The 17,853-nt window shown below is 36.5% G+C and overlaps 1 protein-coding gene and 1 long non-coding RNA gene across 3 annotated transcripts in view; one reads left to right on the top strand and one right to left on the bottom strand.

The window, feature by feature from the left end:
- LOC140155154 (uncharacterized) overlaps positions 1 to 17,853 on the bottom strand; it is a 261,547-nt gene that overhangs the window by 91,792 nt on the left and 151,902 nt on the right. The window lies entirely within an intron of this gene.
- Positions 13,252 to 15,864, top strand: LOC140155149 (uncharacterized). Of its 2 annotated transcripts, XR_011859348.1 has the most exons (4): positions 13,252 to 13,384; positions 13,855 to 13,911; positions 15,158 to 15,601; positions 15,638 to 15,864. It is a non-coding gene; the product is annotated as an uncharacterized lncRNA (long non-coding RNA). The 2 variants fall into 2 exon arrangements; XR_011859347.1 differs by having other exon boundaries at positions 15,158 to 15,864.

The following is a 17,853-nucleotide window of genomic DNA, read 5'->3' as shown; positions in this document are numbered from 1 at the left end:
GTACACAACTATCTAGGGAATGCGGCGCTTTTGTGCTGGTGGATGAACGTATGCATCTAGCGCGTATTGTACCATCATGCTTAGTCTTGTGGTTAGATTTTATTGATAAACAAGTATGATTGACAGTGTGTGAGTCCCGGGATAAAGTTCTGCTTAAAAGTGAAAGTCCATAGTCGGTTTTTCGGATAATAAACTGGCAGATTCTAAAATTAGAATTGTTCAGTATTGAAGTGTCATTATAATTATGCCATTATGATATGTTGCATTCAATAATATAAGCCTACGTGCACGCCAGAGGGCCTATACTTTACTTTTACTGTCACAAATATAATTATATAGCCTAAACTTTTTCATAACCATTTTATACTAGTATTTTGATGTACTAAATATCAGTATAATTTCGAGTTCAACTGAATGCGTTCATCATGATTAATAACATTTTTATTTATCAAAAATCGACTATGGCATAGTCTACATCTCTGTAGGATCATTGGTTAATGAGATATAGTCACTTTTTTGTACTTTATGCACCAAACCCTCTATCTTTTTAACCAAATATCCCACAGAGTCGTGCGATATGTCAAACTTTTCCTCTGGTCATAAAGAACAAAAAAGTTAGTGGTCACATCTCTGTAGGATCATTGGTAAATGAGATATAGTCACTTTTTGTACTTTGTGTACTTAACAATCTATCTTTTAACCAAATATCCCACAGAGTCGTGCGATATGTCAAACTTTTCCTCTGGTCATAAAGAACAAAAAGTCAGTGCTCACATCTCTGTAGGATCATTGGTTAATGAGATATAGCACTTTTGTGCATTTAACCCTCTATCTTGTTAACCGAATATACCACAGAGTCGTGTGATATCTGATATGTCAAACTTTACCTCTAGTACGTGAAGACGGCCTGATTGGCGCGAGGTTCATATCGGTGTGTATGCACCAAATATGTATCTTGTAAACCTTAATAAGTTTTGCCTTGCCTTGCTTCGTAATCCTGTTTGGGCTGGACAAAATTTTTTTTTCCACTTTTCCCCAGTTTCCCCTAGGTATTTCGTCTTTAAGCTTACTGATATACAGGGATTGAATACGAGTGTCACGGCCCTGGTTAGTGTGCATTCAAATCAGAGATCCCTGTTCAAGGCCATCTTACTTAGCCGTCGGAAATGATTGCAAATTACCCCGGCAAATTACACATTTGTAATCATTTTGACCACAAAATATGATGTGAAAACACAGGTAAGCAATGAGAACAAGTCCTCAAACATTTGAAATTTGTAGCTTACTACAACCTGATGATGTACTCATCCCAGGCAAACCTTAGTTAACACATTTGCTAGTCGGCCAAATTCGCCGACAAAATGCAAATCAAGGGGTGACACTAAATTCACGGTTGTTCTATTAGCAACGCAAAATCTATGAAAAATTCAGCTGGTTTACTAGCTAGAAAGTGAGGCCAGTTATCGATCCGTTATAGCTCGTTATGAATAATTCATGTTCGACTCCTTGGATCATGTTGATTGAGTTTCGCAAATAACAACGTTGTTAGTTTTGCGAACTTTGCCTGTTCAATGAGAGTATAGCGCCCCCCAATACATCTGGGCACAAACCAGGCGAAAACGATCCAGTTTAATGAAATGGCGGACGGGTATTCCCATCAGGCACCAGTGATATGTTTTTTCAAAGAAAGTCTATTTATTTGATATGAAATGACATTTTGCAATTTGCAAAGTCAAAATTAGGACTTGCTGGCAATAATATGAAGGAAATATGTGACAGAGGCAATGTGGGAAATACAAGTAGTATTTAAGTTATAATAACCTTTGATACCCGACCTGACCTTCCATCATGGCGCCTTATTCGCCTTATGTATTTCTATTATGCTCTCAAGTAAAATAAAATACCAATCTGCACTGAGTAGACAATGTTACTTGGCTCCCAGCATGAATTATTGATTTTATACGGAGGTAAAGAAATGCACAGTGTATGTGCATGATGTGCAAGCATACTCCAAATATTTACGGTAAATCTGAATAGTGGTCACATGTTGAAATATCATGTGTTCGGGAAATCACGTGGCAACATTTTAAGATTTCAGGCTTGTTTACTAGTTAATTGCCATTTGTACTCTTTATTATTTATCTTTGTTAATTAACATATATTTTAAATGCTGATAAATCGTGGTTGGCTGCCCATGATATCTGTTAAATTCAATGTTTTATGAATATAATTCTACCACGCAGAGGGGGGTCACGCAGCAGAATTTCACATCACCTGACTTAGCTAGATTTCGAAGCTCTGCTTTTCAAATTCATGTAAATTTCAAAGTTTATACATTTAATATATTTAATATGATACTAATTTTTGTTATAACCAACTGGTACACGAAATATACTAGCTTATTACCTATACAGAAAGGTGATTATCAGCCTTCACTCAGCAAATTGACATGCCTGGCATATGCAGCCATTCTCCGTCTGGGTAACATGACTGTCGCCCTCAATACGTCTGGGCACAAATTTAAATAACAATACGCTATTTACATATCAATGTGGCCTCATGCTAATTAAAGCTGCCCCATCCAGGAGTTCATCTATGTGCATATTTACATCGAAATTTAAAACAACTGGCCGAAGAAGGAAACCTACATAAATATGTTTTATATACTTCACTTGACCCAAATATATGATTTTTTATGGTGATAAGACAATCGCACAAGGAATTTTAGAGGATTTTGATAGCAGTTCCATTAAAAAAAAGCTGCTATCATAATGAGACTAAGATCTAGAAACACCCCGAAATGCCGTTTTGGGGAATTTTGCTAGCTGAATCTTTTTGATGAAAGTCAATCTTTGACAAGATGTAACTTTGCTACGGAAAGTGCTATGAAAAAAAAGGTTTTCAGTTTTGGCTTTGTTTACTCAAGAGCAGGGTTAGCGGTGACCTGCTGAGTCCAGGGGTCCAAATTGGCAAATAAAGGGGTCCAGGCATCTAATTCTACACAGACGCATACAAAATTAAGGGGTCCAAATCACGGGACCTGCCAAATCAAGGAGTCCTGGACCCCAAGACCCCTTACAACGCTACCCCTGCTCAAGAGCTTTAATTTGATATATAAAATGATGCAGTTTGATGGCAAATTTGAATTCACCTAGCATACCTAATATACCATGTACATGTCAGATGTACGGTATATTGTATTGGCAAATATCCATAAAAGCGTTCATTATAAAATTATTTTGATAAATTGTCACATTTTATGCCATGTATTAATATCCTTAAAAGTAACCGGTGGATTTGCGAACAATTTGTCGACATAAATGACCTTCCCGGAGAAACGGTAGCCCAAAATGGGTTATATTTCATAATATGCAGACGAATGGTCAAATTAATAGAAAAATACCTGTGATAAATTTATCTGTACACATTGTCGCACTCCGAGTGACGTATAGTATATTTGCAACCCTGTGGTGGTTGCGGACAATTTGTCGACATAATGATGTTCAGCGGAGAAAAGGTGGCCCAAAATGCGTTATTTTTGGTAATATGCAGACGAATGGCCAAATTAATAGAAAAATAGCTGTGATAAATTTATCTGTACAAATTGTCACACTACGAGTGACATATGGTATATTTGCAACCCTACTGTGGATTGGCAAACAATTTGTCGACATAAATGACCTTCATGGAAAAACGGTAGCCCAAAATGGGTTATATTTGGTAATATGCAGACGAATGGTCAAATTAATAGAAAAATACCTGTGATAAATTTATCTGTACACATTGTCGCACTCTGAGTGACGTATGGTATATTTGCAACCCTGTGGTGGATTTGCGAACAATTTTTCGACATAATGATGTTCGCGGAGTAACGGTGGCCCAAAATGCGTTATTTTTGGCAATATGCAGACGAATGGCCAAATTAATAGAAAAATACCTGTGATAAATTTATCTGTACAAATTGTCGCACTACGAGTGACATATAGTATATTTGCAACCCTACTGTGGATTTGTGAACAATTTGTCGACATAAATGACCTTCGCGGAAAAACGGTAGCCCAAAATGGGTTATATTTGGTAATATGCAGACTAATGGTCAAAATAATAAAAAAAATGCCTGTGATAAATTTATCTGTACAAATTGTCTCACTACGAGTGACATATGGTGTATTTGCAACCCTACTGTGGATTTGCAATTGACCTGGGGAACATATTGGAACATTTTGCACGGTCAGCTCAAAAGACATCACTAAGTTCTGGGGCCAAATCTTAGAATTGCGTTATCTGGACATCTGTAAGAGGTACAGGGCTCAAACTCGGTGACAACTCATGACCAGGGGTGAATTATGGAACATCTTGCAGGGGTCTGGTCAAAGGTCATCTGGGTCAAATCTTAGAATTGCATTTTCTGGACATCTGTGAGGAGTACAGGACTCAAAACTCGGTGACAACAAACCTCATGACAGGGGAACATTTTTGGAACATTTTGCAGGGGTCAGATACCTCCACAACACCAACATGCCCCAGCTAGGTTTGTGGTCTATGACCACCATTTGCCTCTAGTTTATACAGCGCCTTTCACATGTATCAAAGCGCTTTACATTTATTCCGCTGTCATTAGAATATGTCAGCTGCCATACAATGCCCAAGGCATGCTCATACATGTAACTCCCCATTTAACCCCTGGGTAGAGAGAGGCAAGTGAGGTAAAATGCCTTGCCCAAGTGCACATCATGATGGCACCGGGGCTCGAACTCGCAACCCTCCGATTGCGAGGTAGAGCCTGTACTGCTTCGCCACCGTGCCCCCTATTCCAAGTTGAAATCCATACACCCCCTCTGAAAGACATGTTCTTAACTTCTATACAAGGAATGTGAATTTCAAATGGGTTACCTGAATGGGTGACTCCATTTCAAATTCATGCCCCCTGTGTGGGAGATTAAGGTCAAGTCTTCTTTAAGGCAGCTGTGTACTCTCAGACATGCATGTAGTAAAAGTACAATAACTTTGTAATTATTCGCGCAAGACATATAAAAGTATACATTTTTATAAAGGCAAGACATCAATGAATCTAAATATAAATATAGATTTGGTGTAAAAACAACAGTTATGAAGAAAATCCCCAAAAAGTGAGTTTTTGGCAATATTTGTTCGGTACATCATCACAAAAAAACACTCTTTCCAAAATATTTTATTTTGTTTTTATCTCAATCTTGAGGCTCCATTCCAAAAACGGTTTTTTAGTTTTTTGATATTGGCTTTATTTTTTGAGATATTGACCATATAAGGCATAAAATGAACTTTTTAAAATTCACTAACGCATATTTGCACAAAATGATGCCTAAAATCAGAAATAGACCAAAATATAAAAAAATGGGAAAACCGTTTCTTGAGTCGATCATGCTTCATACGATGATCTTATTTGCTTACCTATAGATGCTGTATTTATTGAGTTATCGTGTACCTAAATCGTCATTTTACCGAGAAAATGAACCTTGAAATAATGGCCGTTGAAGTTTAAAGTGGTCACATTTTGCACTTTCATCGAATCTCACATGAGAATGCGGCAGTTTTCGTTTTTCTACCTTACATTACATGAACATCGGGTAAATCCACGGCCCCTTGAGAAGTTTGAGCGAAATCCATTCATAACTTGATATTTAAATCGGGGGAAAGAACTTGAAAAAAACCACATTTTATCAGCTAAAACGGAGCCATTTGACCACTAGGTTTTTGTGAAATCAGTGCTTCCGTGTTGTTTCCATAAGATGCGCCGCGATGCAGATAAGCGTCGGCGTATGTCGTAAGCGTATTTGTGCGTTAACAAATTGCGCGACACGCAACGCCTAGCGATGCGTTGTTATTCTTGCGCCGCGTGTACCCTAACTGGTACAACAAAGATTTTCTTTCCTTTTCAATTTCAAACACAAGTGGAATAGTGATATAAAATCCTTAAAATATTGCAGTTGGAGTTTACAAATCTGGATTTTCATTCTTTGTATTTATTAAAAACATAACAAAGTACAAACATATCAAAAAAACTCAATTTCGCGAAAGAAACAATGTCTATAGTACACAGCCGCGTTAAGGGGTATATGGATTTCATCTGGAATTGCCCATATTCAGCATTACTCAAAAAGTTGTGGTTAAATTTGAAACATAAATATGTTTTCCATAAATTTATCAGTATGTTGTATAACCATAACCCTCCCAGGTACTACAAATACTACATGACATATGCACTGCATATGCACGCATCCCACATGATGCGATGACACAATCACCTAAAGTGATATATGCGCAGTTTCATTGGCCTGGCCAGCAAAACACCTGTGGCTACCAGTCGCTGACCTAGTGCTTAACATGCAAGGGTTCTCGGGTGCGAATCCCGACCAACACAAACAACTTCTCTGTTCATTTTCTCCCTTTATTCTTTCCTTCTTTCCTTCACAGTCATCAAAAGGCACTTAGGGTGTTAGGCTAATAAGTGACATACTTTTACTGAAATTAATATATTCAAACTGTGAACAAAAGTCTGCTTTCATTTTGAATCTAGGTTTTGTATGGATATATATGTTTCCCACATGCAGCTCAAGCACTCAGAGACCCGGTTTCAAGATAGTACAAGATAACATGTTGACACAGTAAGGAAAAGCTTTGCAATTGCTTGCATACGAAATCTTGTCAACTTTGGGTGTAATACTAAATACAATGAATTCTAGATTTCCGTTTTGCACAGTAGTCAACGTTAAATTCTTCAAGCAGTTCTGCTATGAACTTTGCAATGCTACATTGATTTTGTAATCAGTCAAGAAAAATATGTTCCAATTTATACTACTTCATGTCAATAAAAGCATTTTCATTTTCAACTAATAAGTCGTTTTGTGTTGCTTTCGCTTGTTGCATATTTATTCAATATTAAACTTAAAATCATGTCATATTCATTATCTAGATGATAAAAAAGAACAACTTCCTACCATGTTGCGAAATATTATTTGTATGTTTGTTTGTTCTTCATGTTAAAGTTCTACCCACGCAGAAATTTTTATGTCAAATATATATCAAAAGTATATCAAAAATATGTTAAATGGCATGTTGATACAAATTTGATATATCAAAACTATGTCAAATAGATTTTGACATATATTTGATTGTATCAAATATGTGTCAAAAAAATTGAAGTATGTCAAAACTATGTCAAATTTAACTTAGATTCTCAAATGAAAAGTATGAGGGTCAAATTTGTGTCAAAATTGTGTCAAATCTGTGTCAAATTTGACTTAAAAATTTTTTGTATGTCAAATTTGTGTCAAAATTTACTTAGTCATTTTCCTGATAATTTCAGTGTGTCAAAATTATGTCAAATCCAACTCAGAAATTTTTTTTGTATGTCAAATTGGTGTCAAATTTTACTTAGTCATTTTCATGATAATTTCATTGTGTCAAATTTGTGTCAAATTTTACTTAGCCATTTTGTTGATAATTTCATTGTGTCAAAATTGTGTCAAATCCAACTTATACATTTTACTGACCAAATGCATGTACATTGTAAAATGAAACATTGTTTTATCTTTTTTTAGCATCATTGAATTTTTAGAATCAAACATCATGATCAGTAGAGAATATGAATTTAATGACCGCATAGAATATTTACTGTTTATCATGGTTTATTGAAACTACATATCAAGACATAAGATCAAGATCTGACATGATATAAGGCTTTGTATAATGTGAAAAGAAACTGAACAAAAGGTGTTGTTCAACAATGTTTTAATATAAAATAATTCACTGACGTTTAGTACAAAACGCGTCAGTGAATTATTTTATATTAAAACATCGTTCTTTTCACTTTTACCATGCGATGTAACGTGGGACTCTTAATGTTTTTTGTATAAATTAAATTATGTGACCCAGTGTGTGCCCAATGCTTCTGGTGTGTCCAGGCCGGGGGGCACCCGGGGGGGGGGCACTCAACTTTAGAAGTGATAGTATGTGCCTGTCAATAGGCCCCTCTTTTGAAGTTGACTATACCCGATGACTCCTTTTTTCAAAAAGTCATACCCCTCTTTTTAGGTGCGGCTACCCAATGACCCCTTTTTTAGTTGCGACTACCCAATGACCCCCTTTTTCTAGAATGGTATCACTAAAATGCCACAACATAATGCAGCAACTTTCAAATTCTCTTATTTCAGCAAATTTGCATTGAAATTTGGAAAATTTTGAACAAGAAATAGGATTTTGCTCCATTTTTGAGGCAGCCAGATCAAAGTAATTACGATTTTTGGTCATTGCAATTTTGTCCCAGTATTTCGAGCCAGATGGAGCAAACTTGTTCCCCCTTCCTCCTGTCCCCGGTCAGTATGCTTCTGGTGTGTCCAGGCCGGGGCACTCAACTTTAGAAGTGACAGTATTATGTGCCTGTCAATTGGCCCCTCTTTGAAGTCTACTATACCCGATGACCCTTTTTTTTTTTGAAAAAAGTCATACCCGATGACCCCTCTTTTTGACTACCGAATGACCCCTTTTTCTAGATTGGTATCACCAAAATGCCACAAAATAATGCAGCAACTTTCAAATTCTCTTCTTTCAGCAAATTTGTATTGAAATTTGGAAAATTTTGAACAATGAAATAGAATTTTGCTCAATTTTTTCAACATTTTCTAGCCAATAACCCCTTATTTGATATCTATACCCAATGACCCCTGCCCCCAATATTTTGTACCGATAGGCCCCTACTTCGTGATGCCAGTAGGCACATACCTTCACTTATAAAGTTCCCCCCGTCAGGCAGGGACCGTGTAGGGACCAGCTCCAGGAAGTCTCATGAATTCTCGCGATTCCAAATACAGCGCGCCACCAACGACGCAGTGAAAATTGGCTTGGGGGTCGACAGTTTTCATCAACCATAGCTGACCATTGTGATTATTACTCTAAAAACACAATGTTTTATAGTACTTTTTGAAATTTTTTGAGATTTTCTGTGTTGAAGTGAAATATTGCAGTTTGATATTCACAGATGTCCTTTTCTAAATCCCGCAAACTTGACGTTGATACTAGCTGTTTTCTTTTTGTTATAGGCCTACATTTTCTAAAACCGCCCTTTTTTGTTTTTAAACTTTACCATGCTTTTCCGCCCGATAAGCGCGCGCCTAGTCAATGCGAAGTAGGCCTAGGCCTGTCCTTTTTTTTAATGGAAAACGCATAGGTTTTATTTTGGTTATTAGAATAAATTGTTTTAATTCTTTCTGAATTTATTGTTTGTTCAATACGATAATAATATAACACCAACATCCATACTATAGGTGTTGCATTTTTGTAATCGGCCTACATTTTCTAAAAATGGGGTTTTTTTTTTTTTTGTCTCATAGCGGCCCGCCGCGCGGATAGGCCTACCGCAAAGAAATTCAAGTACATTTTTAAAAGATTCTTAATGTCTCATTACTTATAAACATGCCTCGCATTGGTTTGCCGTTTTGGTTATTATTGTAATTGTTTGATTTGTCCTTATTATATTTTTAGCCTAAATTTGTATTTTTAATTGTATTTTTAGTACTATCAAACATTAAAAAATTACGATCACAATAAAACACTTTGTAGGCATAGCCTACCGCATAGGCCCTAAAAATAACATTTATTTTTTGTTAATATTTCAATTTTAGACTTTAATGCATAAGTTCAACAATACCTCATAGAGTTCTAGCATTATAATAAAGATGAAGAAAGTTTCAAACTGCATGCAAAAGAGTAGGCCTACATGAATTTAAAAGATCATTATTTTTACTGGCATAGGCCCATCAAGAAAATATGCATGAAAAACTCCATAACTTTAGAACCAAGTATGCTAGACCTTTGGTGTTTTCACAGTAACACAATTTTCAAAAATGCCTCTTTTGCCCCCCATGAACCAGATCGTGTCACAATTAAGGTTTAAATTTGACAATCGTCATGCCCGATTTTAATATTAATTCATGTTTCTTTTTCATATTTTATTTTTACTTCCGCTTTCTTGCATGTCATACCATCTTTATTTCATATTTCCCCTTTTCATAACCCACGGAAATTTACTCTTAATGTAGGCCTAGGCCTACTCCCAAATAAAATAGCACACGTTGGTTGGAATGAGTTTCTTTTTAGTCATATAATATCGGTCGGCACAACATTGAAGAATCAAAAACTGTTTCGACTAAATATTCAATTGGGCAATTTTAAACGCCTAAGCCTATACATGTTTTTTAAAAAGAAAAAGAAAATGGGAAAGATTAAAATCTTTCCCATTTTCTTTTTCTTTCTCATGAAATTATAAGTCAACACTGTGAAAAGAACTGAACTGTAGTGTAGCCCAACCTTAACGGCATTGTGGACTTTGGCCAAATTGGAAAGGTTTAAATTCGGAGGGTCGACATTTCTTGCATATTAAATAATGGATCAGGCCCATGGATCATGGACTCAACCTACAAAGTAAAGAGGTCAAATCTGGGGATGGACTTTATTGGAGGGGTGAACGCATTGTTTAGGCCTGCTTCATTTGAGACTGAAGGGGCGAACCGGGACACCCCCCCCCCACACACACACACACCAATTTACGGTGAAGAATATACTGTACAATAAGGGACAAAACAAGATAACTTAACAATAGTTTGGAGGCCATTATAGGCCTAAATGAAAATGAAAACATGCCTATTCATACAGAAGGGTAGGCCTATTCGAGCCCCCGCACCAAATTTATTGAGGGGCTGAGCCCCAGCCCCGGTTCATAAGCCTATGTAATTTTGTTGACAGAATTGCACCACAAGAGTTTATTTTAAAAATTAACAGGTTTATTTGTTTAGTGCAAGTAGGCCTATATCTGATATATTTTCTCCCGACATTATACATTGGGGCCAAAGTGTTTTGTTTATGGCTATAGGCTATAGAAGGAAATGGCTTCTAAATTTACCACCTTTCGTGATCATACAGTAGGCCTACATCATGCTACAAAGAGCGTTTCAAAACGTCACACAAAAACTTTTTAAAACAATTAATTCATATCTATTCAAGTTTGTAAAAAGGTTATAAATGTAAAACATCTATAGGCCTAGGTTAGGAAAAAAATAATAAAAATAAAAATAAGACAAGCGTTCAAAACATTTATGAAAACCAAAAGCTTTTGTCTTAATCATGTATCACGCATGGTATAATTATGGGAAAAGTTATCCAAACAAGAAATAAAAAAGATTTAGATTAAATTTCCTGTTTGAAATTGTCTTGCATCAAAAGCATTTTCTATTATAGGCCTACCCAAACTCGAAAATTGACATTTTGACATCGGGTTTATAGGCCTAGATGGTCGATCAGAGACATCAACATTTTTGACATCGAGTTTTAACCGTCGATGGTTGAATAGGAATAGAGTACATTTAAAATTCGAAAACGTTTTAATCGTATTTAAAAAAAAATGCTTTACGCTGTCCATGCTGTTAAAATATGTACCGGTATTGAATATTTCGTTATTCTAAAAATTGAGAATTAGGCCTCCTTTACTTAAAACAAACAAGGTTTAAAAATTGGTTTTTTAAGGATATATTCATGAGGGTCTAAGTAGGCCTAGGGGCCTATCCCCAATCACTGATTTTTCAGTGTTTTCTTTTCTTGTAAACGAGAGCCTAAAGTATTTTCCCAAGCGCCTCGGATCGGGTTCGGAAAAGTTTGAAAATAAGGGTTTAATTGATGCCCATTATTTTGTGTGGGAATAGGCCTAACACTCTGAACATTCACAGATGTAGGCCTAAACCATGACTGTCGAAATTAACTTTAAAATGGAGGCAGAAAAAAAACATTAAAAAATATATACTTTACGCTGTCCATGCTGTTAAAATATGTATTGAATATTTCGTTATTCTAAATATTGAGAATATTAGGCCTACTTTACTTAAAATGAACAAGGTTTAAAAATTGGTTTTTTTTAAGGATATGCATGAGGGTCTAAAGTAGGCCTAGGGCCTATCCCCAATCATATTTTTTTAATCAAGTCTATTATTGGCCTTCTTACCATGCTTACAACAAAGCTTAAAGACCTGAAAGTGTTTTCTTTTCTTGTAAACGAGAGCCTAAAGTATTTTCCCAACACCTCAGAAAGTTCGGAAAAGTTTGAAAATAAGGGTTTAATTGATGCCCATTTATATCTTGTGTGGGAATAGGCCTAACACTCTGAACATTCACAGAGGTAGGCCTATACCGGTAGGCCTAAACCATGACTGTCGAAATTAACTTTAAAAAGGAGGCAGAATTGGAAAAAAATCGTCGGAGGGTTGAATTAACAGCTGATCATCATCAACGTAAATAAACAAATTTGAGTAATCAATAGCAACACTCGTTACGTTTCCAGGGTCGATGGTTCATCGTCGACGCGTCATGGATGTCGACTTTTACCCATGATGCTCTGCGCGAAGTTGATCAGCCAGGCGTGATCGTAGGTGGCGCGCTGTATTTGGAATCGCGTCAATTAAGTTGCTTTGAGGCATCATCGGAAGAGCTGGCCGGGCCTACTCATTATGATTTACATAATTTTTAAGGATGGCATTACTAGTTTATAGCTATAAGCTTGAGATGAAAAACGGATCATTCCTAAGAGCCGTCTTGCTGAGTGATGCGCTATCAGAATTTTTACAATCTCGTGGTGAAAATTTATATGACCCCCCCCCCTTCTGCCCACGCAGACTCAATCCATTGTTTGAACTAAGGGGTGAAGCGTGCAAAAACATTTATAGGCCTAGTAAGTGTCAGGAAAGGGAGCGGAACATGGACAAAATTTTGCGCTCTTCATGATAAATATTTTAATTAACTCCTATTTTTGGTGTAAATAAATTATGACCCCTCCCATTTTGGCATAAACATTATGACCCCCCCCAGTATTTTTACGACCCCACCCCCAATCGGGAAAAAATGACAGCCCCCTATTACTAACAGGGCATTAATGCACTGGGCTAATGCAGCTAACCATTAAACCAAGGGAATTTCTTGTTTCGGTGCTCCTACATAAAGGAGGAACTTCCATTCAGAAGAAGAAAAAGAAAATGGCAGCTTGTGGTGGTGGATTTGAATTTTAACGGTTCAATTTTCGTTTTAAAAGCTTAAAGCCAGTCTGTCATGCCAACGGAGGAATGCATCAATATCATCTAGTCATGAACATTATATACAATGTGTGATTCGGTGGACAGGCTTGAGCTATTATATAGTAAACGATCTTATGACTGCACTGCAGTGTGGCGTGAATCATGAATGCATGCAGCATGGTGGGACAATGGAGTAAGATTTTAGTTTTGGCTGTTCATGCTGCTACTGAGTACCAATCAATTTAAGACTAAACTGCATCATCGGATGCTGTATGTACTGGATAAAGCACATGGTAAGTATACAGTCAACATTTTTGAAAATTAAAAAATGTATTTTAAGCTTACCTAACTTCTACTTATACACATGACTACAGTACGTATACATCACTACATGTATTAAGGGTGCATCAAGTGCCCCTCATTTCAACCATATTTTTTGCTCCTAGTGTCAAACTGTACCATTTAACTAGAAAATCATCCCCTCCAAATTTAAATTCAATCGGAGGTCGGGAAGGGGGTCCACGTGAGCTTAAAGTTCGGACAGAGGCAACCGGCAGCTAAAGTCCGGCTGGCAGCTATTGTATTATGTATACAGTTATACACACATTAATAGCTGCCTTTAGTGAAAGTTTTATAGTACTTCAAATCTCAGACAATACTCAATAAAATGCAAATCCATTTGAACTAATCACAAAGGCAGCTATTTTCAGACATATTTGACGTTATAATAATAGCTGCCATGTGCATGTTTCTCTATTTACAGCCGTTTCTGCATGGAAAATGGGTCCATCGCGCACTACAAGCTTGAAGTTTGTGCATGGTAGGTGTTTTTAACTTAATGACAAATAAATCAGGCAGCTATTTAGTTTTCATTACGTTATACTGCACATCACTGTGGCTGCCTTATGAATAACAATGTAATAAATGTACTTTTACCATTGCTTTTTATTTATCAGTCCATATATGATACAAGTTTGGTAAATTAGGTAGTATCATTCAGTTTACGCTTTCTCAGGTTAGGGGTGGTGCAATAATTATGTGTACCGGGGTGAATTCTCAAAATGGTCTGCCAAAAATCGCTTGCCCTTTGGCCGTGCCAAAAACCTTTGCCCCCCCCTTTTCGACGTGCCAAAAACCTTTGCCCCCCCCTTTGACGCGTGCCAAAAATCTTTGCCCCCCCCTTACACATGTATACAAGATTTTGGGGACCCCGAATTTAAAACCTTAAATTGTCTTAACATATAATGCGAGCGCAGTGAGCTGGAAATTTTGCATATTTGAACGTGTTCTTAATGTTTTCCTACGCCTTTTTAGGGCGTAATATAGAAACGGTGCCCAAAATATCTGTGCCCAAAATATCTGTGCCAAAATTGCTTGCCCCCCCCTTTCGACCTGCCAAAAATGCTTGCCCCCCCCCCTTTTGCCTGCCAAAAATCTTTGCCCCCCCCCCCCCCCCTATAATTCATTTATATCAAAATGTCTTGCAAGTGATGGAGCAAGATAGAAAATGGACACCTAATCTGAGAAAGCGTAAACTGAATGACACTATCTAATTTACCAAACTTGTTTCATATGGACTGATAAATATTAATTAGCAATGGTAAGATAAGTACATTTATTGCAGTTATTCATTGAAGTATTACGGTACTTGCAGGTTTCCTTGAAAAATCTTTTCTTTTAATTTTCTATGTATACCCGTGCTGTATGTAAAATTTGTATTGTATTTTTGGACCAATTTGGCTGCATGAGTATAGCAAATGTGTTAACTAAGGTTTGCCTATCATACCTTTAATAGAAATAGTTACGGTACTTGAGAACTAGGCATGCTTGAGAGCTTGAAAATGTATTTTGGGTCAATCTGGGAGAAAAAAATCCCAGGTAATGGATTCTTCCCTGATGGATTCTAATTTCTAAAAAAGTAATGTGGAAATACCTGCCCAACCATATACTCTTGATGATCCTGAATTTCTTGTTGATGACACCAAATATTTTTTTCAGTTGTTTCAGAAAACTACCAAATGTGTAAGCTTATTTAATTTGTAACTTTATGTTCAATTTGCTTTCAGATGCTATTGAAAAGGGATCCGAATTCGGCAGGAATAGCAACTCATCAATGGCGACTCATCAAGAAGAAAATGCTGTACATATCAGTTATGCAAAATGAGGAGTTCAGAATTCAGATTTTACGCAAAGAAGAATGTGAAAAAAGAACCTTGCTAATTTTGACTCGGACTGTTAAAGATCATGCAGATCTGGATCATGCACATAAAACTTAACTTTAAAGACCATTTTTCTGATTCATGATTTCAAATGGATCCGTCAAAACTTCGCACTAATTATGTGTCGTACTAATTATTGTTTAGAATACATGAGTGGCAAACTTAAGACTATTTTTCTCACTATTTGGCCCCAAAAAAAGTCAGATTGCTCTTTCCGACCGATCAACAACTTTATGTGAAATAATCTGTATTAAGGTCACAACAACTTTATGTGAAATAATCTGTATTAAGGTCACAACAACTTTATGTGAAATAATCTGTATTAAGGTCACATGTGTTTGTTTTTGCATACCGTATTTGAATTTTAATTTGGTATTAAATTACTGCAAAAATATTTTACAGGTCAAGCTACAAGTTTAAAAATATTGGTTGAGAGGTAGTCGGGTAAATAGTATATCAATAAATATTGGGCGTAAAGCATCCAATTCTGTCATTAATATGTTTTCATCAATATTTTCAGTGATTTTTGGTTTTCATTGGGCAAAACTTAAGCTTAATGGAAAATTAGCCCTCCGTGCCCCTCACCTTTGTGGTGCAGCCATGTGATCACATTCTGGCATACTTTTGACATAACCAAGAACTACATGTCAAATATGTATCAAATTTATTTTGACACAAATTTGACATATCAAAAAGTACCGGGTATGTCAAATATGATCCTGTTTGACACAATTTTGCACAAATCTGAATATTTGGTGGCATTTTTTTGCCCTCAAGTGGGATTTCCAATAACTTGGCACTGACTGGAAGCTGTGCATGCACCTGGGCAACAGGGTAGAAAAGGATTCCCTGTGCTGGCTCACCTCAACGGCAGCTCCACCACTGCATTCACATCAGTGTGTCAAATATGATCACGATTTGATACAATTTTAACATAACCAAGTACTATGTCAAATATGTATCAAATATATTTTGACACATATTTGACATATCAAAAGTATGTCAAATATGATCCTGTTTGACATAATTTTGACACAAAATAATATTTGACATGATTTTGACAAATGTGATTTGACACACTTTTGACATAGAACTATGTCAAAAATATGTCAAATTTTTTATACAAATTTGACATATGTCAAATTTATGTCAAATTTGTGTCAAATAAATGTCCCAATTCTTATCGTTTTTGTTTGACATAATTTTGACATATGTCAAAATTGTGTCAAATTTCGGTCAGGGTATTCATCAAGAAACATGTACAATTTTTTTTTTCAAAAGCAGAGCCTGGAATTGTTAAGTCATCACCATATCAGTTCCATCCATAGATAGTTTCAAAAAATCACTCCAGCATGCAAGTCACTAGTCTAGAGCCATGGCAAAATCCCAACTAGTCAAGTAACATTATTGGGTAGTTTGTTGTTTGTTTGTTTGTTTGTTTCCTTCTGAACCTTGCCATTGTCCAGTTTTAAAAAATCCCACCAAAATAACTTCTAACCATGTTGTACAAATTATGACATGCCTATTTGAGTCACCACTTAAAAGGGCTGTCAATCTTGTCAATTCAAACTTTCATCACCGATTCCTGCATTTCTGAGTCAATGAGCCTAGGGAGTAGCGGCTATTTGGAACTTATTTATAATATTTAATTACTAACAGGAACAATCTATGGTATGGTCATCTCCGAAAAGTTAGTTGCGGAAATAACCATGGTGTGGAAAGGCTGGTTTGTTTATTTTATGTTTAGACTTCTGAGGCACAATAGCAGACAGACTGTGAAAATGAAAAAAAATTGGTGAATTTTCATTCAGGTAGTAGGGCAAGGACACAGTGACTCAGTGGTTACGGCCTTGGACTCATAATCTGAGAGCTTGCTCGACGTGCGTGGGTTCGAGTCCCAGTCCCACTACCGTGTTGCGCCCTTGGGCAAGGTGCTTTGCCTCGCTTGCCTCACCTCACCCTGGTGCAATGGGAAGCTGTTAGGGGTAATCACAGTTGTTGTGCTGATGAACCTCATGCGCTATTTGTAGGCAGCAAACATGGTTCCAACATATTCTAATGACGGCAGAATAAATGTAAATCGCTTTGAGGCTGTTTACAGCATAAAGCACTATATAAATATCTACATTTTTATATGTTTTTTAAGTAAGGAAAGTATTGTATCATACAATTGAGAACTGAAATGGCTTGCAACAAATGGCACCATTTAAAAATAAATGAAGACTGAAAACTAGATGGGCAGTGGCTCCAGAACCGCCGGGGCCTGGGGGGGCCTGGCCCCCTCAATAATTTTGGTGGGGGGCCCAAGTACCCTAGAGCCCCCCCAATAATCTGAGGTAAAATTCATAATTTTAGGGTAAAATTCATAATTTTAGGGTAAAATTCATAAATTTTCGGGTAAAATTCATAATTTTAGGGTCAAATTCATAATTTTAGGGTCAGATTCATAATTTTAAGGTAAAATTCATTATTTTAGGGTATAATACAAAATGTAAGGTACAATTCATGTAAAAATGTATGCATGTCAAAAGCTTCCGTGCTTG

The sequence above is a fragment of the Amphiura filiformis genome, chromosome 6, assembly GCF_039555335.1.
Source record: "Amphiura filiformis chromosome 6, Afil_fr2py, whole genome shotgun sequence".
Taxonomy (NCBI): Eukaryota; Metazoa; Echinodermata; class Ophiuroidea; order Amphilepidida; family Amphiuridae; genus Amphiura; species Amphiura filiformis.
This window is presented reverse-complemented; position numbering and strand designations above follow the sequence as displayed.